General features: G+C 38.8%; 1 protein-coding gene across 1 annotated transcript in view; it reads right to left on the bottom strand.

Annotated features, from left to right (window-relative positions):
* The window catches only part of LOC127416797 (signal-induced proliferation-associated 1-like protein 3), a 121,552-nt gene extending 115,967 nt beyond the window's left edge, over positions 1-5,585 (bottom strand). Inside the window, exon 1 of the mRNA XM_051656344.1 lies at positions 5,381-5,585. The gene's annotated coding sequence lies outside the window, so the exon portion shown is untranslated. The remainder of the gene's footprint in view (positions 1-5,380) is intronic.
* Positions 5,586-7,128: the final 1,543 nt, after the last annotated feature.

Consider the following 7,128-nt stretch of genomic DNA (forward strand, 5'->3'; position numbering starts at 1 on the left):
CCTGCGCTCATTTCCTGTCCGAGTTATGCTCCTCTTCAACGGTGCACCAGAATGAACCAGTGTGACGCACAACACTACCACACTTCCCTCAATATGAGACAGATGGAGGAAGATGCATCTAAACTGCACACTGTATGCAGTCTATCCAGGCCATTTCTTAGTTAGTTCTGATAGGTCACTTGTAAGTGTTCTACGGTAGAACTACACTACAGAATGTGTGTCTATTTTGAGAATAGAAACTGCCGCAAGAGTTGGGATGGTAGTGGAGACATACGAGACAGACAGTGTCCATTCATCGAGTGTTCCTGCCGGGTATCCGTTGAAATGCTCTCGAGGATACCCTACTTCACCGACAGCTTCCTCTAGATGTCTCTCTTCCTCCCCCGCCTCTCCAGAGAGAGCAGAAAAAATTGCTCGGCTAGATCAATAGGAAATTCCTTAAGAACAGAAAGTTGTGAACAAGGAGATCTCCAGGGACAATGAATGGCCTACTTCCACAACTGTGTGGGTCTGAAACATCTGGTGTCATTAATATAATAGTGATCCTCTATAAAACAAAGAGCCTTTTCCCTTCTGAGACACTTATTGGTAAAGTCAATTTCCAGCCTAAGTCTCCAAAGTACTCCCACATTCACAAATGGTTTTAGTCTAGATGTTCAAGAAATCAGAAGACATTTGAGACATTTCAAAGCTATTCTTTAATGTTATGGCACTGTTTTAGGGATGTATGGTATTTCATTGACAATTCCTGTGACTATAGGGCCCTATGATTTCTGCATAATTGAGTTATAAAAATGGAATTGAGATTCAAACGCAGAAAGTCATGGAATATGACACATTTTGAATAATGACAAATAATTATTGCCAAGTGTGTATAACTGCAAAAAGATGCAATTTAGTAAAATATATAGCATCCTTGAGCTGCTTGCTTCAGAATAAAGGAATGGTTTAAAATGCTGTTTCAAATAATAGGCATCTGCTAAATCAGCCGGTACTAGAATAAGACAATTTCAGAATTTATTTTTTCTAAATCAAATGATCTTTTATTTTCTAACAATTTATCAAGGCCAGGTTACAAAGTACTAAAAACTAGTATCAACAACATAATTTCTACACTGTATCTTTACATATTTTACTGCTTTGATGCCTGATTTCATTTCAAGCATGTAAAATAGCAGAGTTTTAATGTGTATACCTTTTTTTAAAAAACATGCAAAACAGTAGAAATTTAGTATAATATCAGTCATATGCTGTAATAAAAATAATTAGCGGCTTTCGCTTTCCACTACAATTTCTGTACTGGTGCTTCCTTCATTTTTATAAATATATAATACAGTGTTTGTTACCCTTACAAAACTCCTACTATCTGTGCCGTTTAAAAAAATTATAACTTTGTCCTAAATTTTAATAAGGCTATGCCTAACAGTTTTGTGTTTCAGTTATCTGTTATTCTGTTATGTGTGCGACTTTTTTTCTAAATGGGGAGGAAGAAGCCATTTCAAAGACATGTTTTGTTCTTTGCTCCACTCCCTCGACTCTGTGGGATCTCTCTCGTCAATCAGGTCTCTCTGGTTCCAATGAAGAGCAGGTGGAGAGACTGAAACCAAACAGGTGTAAAAACAGCATGTCAGCCTCCTTACTTCTGCTGACATTTTGTGGAAGTCTCCCTCTCAAGTGACATGTTCTCCGGAAAAGACATGTCATGACACCAAGTTGACAGAAACACTTGTTGCATTTCAGATGAGTAGCTGTGCAATCACAAATAAAACGTTTGCTTTCCAATGCCATGTCAAATTACAAGTGGGTAAAACAAGTGGAAAGACCAGTTGTCACCTAACAATCAAAAAGCTCCCTAGTTGATGTGCAATTACAGAAGTACTGCAATATTTAACTACCTTGCAATACACGCTAGCAAAGTAATTACACACTTAAATAAAGATCAATAAGAATACAGTCATACTTCATGACTATATTAAGGATTAAGTATTTAAGACATTTATCGGAAAGCTGCAATGTCTTCCCTGCCCTTTAGGCTACTGTATCTCAAAGAGCTCCTGGGGTGAGTTCACAGTGGCAAACAGTCCAATTCGACATCTGTGTTTATCCACCAGCAAAAAACCAAACAGGCTATATTTACTCTGACCAAACAGGCAGAAGGAGAGAGAAGAGAGAGAGAGAGATAGAGAGAGAGAAACTACTGCAGCTTTAGGGATATTTTTATCCCAGGTAATGGACGTCAAGGAAGCAGGTAGTGGATATCATGCTAATAACTTCCCTGAATGTAACCTAGAGTATAATGAGGTCTGTAATAACATTAGTTATTAAGTGTCAAAATATTCTCTGTTTGTCCTCTGCTGCATCAACTGTTCATTTACAAAACATGTCAGAGAGCACACCAGGCACATTCAAATTACTCACAAAATGTGCACTGATTATTGAGCAAATTAGTGCATCTAACTGCATTGTTTACCAGTTAGATAAGTATGTTGAGTATGATGTTTCATAAGAAAGAAAGTTTATTCAAAACTCATTGTTTACCTACATGAAATCACGGTTCAAGCTGTTTGACCTGACTGTTGCTCAAAATATTTGGGAATTTTGTATCTTCGGTGTAGAAATCACATGGACAAGTTTCCAGGCCAGGAGTTATTCTGTTCTCTCCCTTTCTGCCTGAAAACTAAGCCACAACAACAAAAACAACCCAAACTAGTGTGTTTGCAGATGACAACGCAGCCACCATCCCCTTAAAAGATTAGTTCGACCAAAAATGAATATTCTCTCATTATTCACTTACCCTGATGCCATCCTAGATGTGTATGACTGTCTTTCTTCAGCAGAACACAAATAAGGATTTTTAGAAGATCTGTCAGGTCCTTATAATGCAAGTAAATGGGTACCAGCACTTTGACGGTCCAAAAGTCACATTTAGGCAGCATAAAAGTAATCCATGCGACTCCAGTCGATCAATGAATGTCTTCTGAAGCGAATCGAAAGGTTTATGTAAGAAACAAGTCGATAATTAAAAATGTTTTAACTTTAAATCGCCGCTTCCGTCCAGGGCTCTGATGATGTTTGAAAGGCGTCAACTGCTGGCAGGAAGCTTTTTTAAAAGTTAATAACGTTTTAATTATCAATTTATACACAAACGTATCAATTTGCCTCAGAAGACATTCATTGATCGACTGGAATCGCATGGATTACTTTTATTCTGCCTAAATGTGCCTTTTTTATTTTTTTCTCCCCTTTTTCTCTGCAATTTGGAATGCCCAATTCCCAATGCACTCTCGTGGTCGCGTAGTAACTCGCCTCAATCCGGGTGGCAGAGGACGAACCTCAGTTACCTCTGCATCTGAGACCATCAACCCGTGCATCTTATCACATGGCTTATTGAGCACTTTACCACGGAGACATAGCGTGTGTGGAGGCTTCACGCCATCCAGCGTGGCATCCAAGCACAACTCACCACGCACCCCACCGAGAGTGAGAAACACATTATAGTGACCACGAGGAGGTTACCCCATGTGACTCTACTCCCTAGTAACTGGGCCAATTTGGTTGCTTAGGAGACCTGGCTGGAGTCACTCAGCACACACTGGGATTCGAACTCCAGGGGTGGTAGTCAATGTCTTTGGTCACTGAGCTACCCAGGCCCCCCTAAATGTGACTAATGCGAAATGGACCGTCAAAGTGCTGGCACCCGTGTACTTGCATTATAAGGACCTGACAGATCTTCTAAAAATCTTTATTTGTGTTCTGCTGAAGAAAGACAGTCATACACATCTAGGATGGCATCAGGGTAAGTGAATAATGAGAGAATTTTCATTATTGGGTGAACTATCCCTTTAAACAAACCTGCAAGGACTCAGATGAGAAAATGCGAAACCCACAGACAATCCAGGCCTACACTCAGCTGAGCCTGTCTTTTCAAATCCCTCACCTATCAGTGAGTTTAACCAGCTGACTGTAAAGGTAGTGTCTTTGTATGAGAGTAAGAGGGTTTTTTTCAGTTAGCTGATGGAAAAGGTACTTTTGAATTGTCAAGAACTCCAGATATTGCTCCTCACAGACATATATTGCTACATAACTGGGCACTACTGAAAACTGGAGTTGAGCCTAACACCTGGAAGCAGTTATTCAGATATACAACGCCATTCAACTCCTCACAAAATAACATTTTGTCTTAAAGTATTACCTTAAAAAAGATTTGGGCCCCGTTTGTGACTATTTTTGTTTTGGCGACAGCAGTCACTGATGTCCACATTTGCCCACGAAGCCCTTCACTGTTCTCTGCTACAAATAGCATGAAAACTGAATTTGGCCATCGTTACTGGTCTCAGATATATCACCATGATTGAATTAGCCTCAGAAAGGAAGTTACTAAAATTAAACATTTAAATGCCAGGCACAACATTCGGGTTCTCTCATATAAGTCACATATTGCTTAATGTGGTGCTGTGGTGTGTGTGCACTGGTTATGGCACATCTTTCCTGCATATACTGATTTTTAATTATACAGTTCCACATCAGTGCACGACCCACAATGGAGTAAATAATATTCAATCATGACAACATGATAAAGACTCATAAATCACTTTTGTTCTAAAGATAATGAAAAAGCCAGGAGATGTGTGAAGATAAAGAACATTACTAAAGTCATGTGTTTGGAATGGAGACTACTGTAAGACTTTTCCAAATGGTCTTCTGCCATCACCAAAACACTACAAGTGTCCAATTTCTATTCAGAGACTTTCCAGATCGTGCACAGACCTATTGTAAGCGGCAAATCAAACACATATTGAAACTTGAGCTTACATCAAACAGCTAATGTAAGTCTAAGCAAATTGCAAAGCAACACATTGTTTTTAATTGTCACACCGAAGTAAACAAAGCTTAGACATCCAGACACATTTCCAATGGTTTCTTAAAAAGAGTTTTCTACATTGGAGGAAACTTTGGAGGAAATAAACAATCTGCCCTCACCACAGACCATCAGTCGTTTTAAGATGCTTTAAGAGACAGCATTCACTTTTTAAAGAACAAGGGCACCATTGTGTGAAACCTGTAGTCTCACTATTGTTGAATGGCCTAAATCCAGGTGAGTAAAAACTACAGAGTGCTAGTCTTGCGCATGCGCTCTGGTTGATCAGGAAGGACTAACACGTTTATATTCGCTAACGTTTTTCACTTAACGAAAACACATTACAATGAACCCGAATCCTACATAACGACCACTGCTTGGTTCCTGAAACCCACCGTGCATGTAATGAAGGAACATTACAAAATCTGAAAGCTGTCCTAAGGCTCCCGAGTTTACTCGTCACTTCGCATTGTTGATTTAAACATGAACGTAAAAACTAATTATTCCGTGAACGTCTCTTACCTTATCCGGCCAGGGAACGCGTGAGGGGAAAACTTAAATTCCCTTAGGACACACGTGTATTCCGTTAAAAGGTTTCCAAAATCCCGTGGATATTTGGTCGCTTCTAGCCCCAGCGCTGTTCGCTAACGAGGAATTCTTCTTGGCTCCCACATTCGTTATTCCTCTTCCTCCCAGCCAACCGAAACCACACGACGCCCGGCTGCTACTCGCGCGCGCGCACACACACACACACACACACACACACACACACACACACACATATACATTGCACTGCGCATGCGCACGGGCGCATTCACAAGTGTTTGTAGTAATGTATGAAAGAGAGCAAATTCCGCAATGTAACGTGGTGAGCAGTCGGCTGTTGATTACCATACGTTGTGATTGGTATTAAAACAATGGACACTTCTGCGCATTGTGATAAACCCGAATGTGGAAGCATAAGCAAGGAACTAATGTGAAAACCATCACCTTGACCAAAGTGTTGCGATTTCAGTAGACACAACACTATTTTACAAATATACAAATTAAACTTTGAATATACTGTTAATTTGTTAAGCTGGGTAGCACCTATACAGCACAACGAGGATTTCTTTGAAATGATTGCGCTTTGATGCGCATGCATGACGTCAGACTGCAGTTTCAAATCTTTGCGCAGGTTTAGAAATCATTTTTTGCAATCTGCGTTCATGTGATAGGTGCAGTAGAAGCATTTTTTAGATTAAAACATTTAGTCTTACAGAAAAACCTTTTATGGAGGGCTTCGTATCACACAAATGTAGATATCACTTCTATCTCTAGTTGCATAAATTAGAGTAGCAGACGTTACAGGTATGTTTTTTCGAGCAGTGTATAGCACATCCCTGTGGGCACTCTTGTTATTACACAAGAGGATAAACAGGTACCGTTTTCCATATAGTGGAAGGCAAAAACAATTTTCTAAAATTATTTTGTGTTCATACTGTATATCCTTTCTCTTTTTTGTATTTTTAAAATGTTTTATTATTATTATTATTATTATTTGAATAAATATTTACAGTATGTCAGAATAGTATTAATGTCAACACCGCTCCAAGAGAAATTCCTTGTAGCCTCGTGGTAATCATGGTAAGCATATTTTCTAAAAAACTCTTTTAAAATGATCACAAACTTTAGAGTACATTCAGTGAACCTGCTAATTAAGTGCAGTATGCCACTCTGACTCTCACAGTTAAATGCATTATTGGTTTAATGCTTTTAAACACTGGAATGTAACATCTGAATGTCGACATTGGAGTATTCCACATTTATCTGTCTTGATGGTTTAATACATATTGTGATGGGATGCATACTAATATAATATTTGTAAGATTCTGTGTTCTGATCAGTGTCTCATATAAACTGCAGTTCTGATTTGTTTTCAACATCAAACAGAAGGCAAGGTAAAGCCACCATTACTCTGCCTCCGCTGCTTATTTCCATCAGTCAGTATCCAAGTTCACAGCAGATCTAACTTAATAAATGATCAAAAATCATTTCAAAGGGAGTCACCAAATGTGCCAGCCTTAATTCTCACCAAACTGATGTTTGTATTTCCATAGGCAAAAACATTTAAAGTGGCTCAGTGAATTTGCATGTCCATGTAAATAAATGTAAGTTACTTTTAATGCCAAGAGTTACCAACATACAACAAGTTTTTTATGTCTTTAGATTACCTTGATAACAAAAAGCCAAAATGTCGCCCTCAGGCTAATAAGAGTTTTAATACATAA

This window comes from Myxocyprinus asiaticus, chromosome 26, assembly GCF_019703515.2.
Source record: "Myxocyprinus asiaticus isolate MX2 ecotype Aquarium Trade chromosome 26, UBuf_Myxa_2, whole genome shotgun sequence".
Lineage (NCBI taxonomy): Eukaryota > Metazoa > Chordata > Actinopteri > Cypriniformes > Catostomidae > Myxocyprinus > Myxocyprinus asiaticus.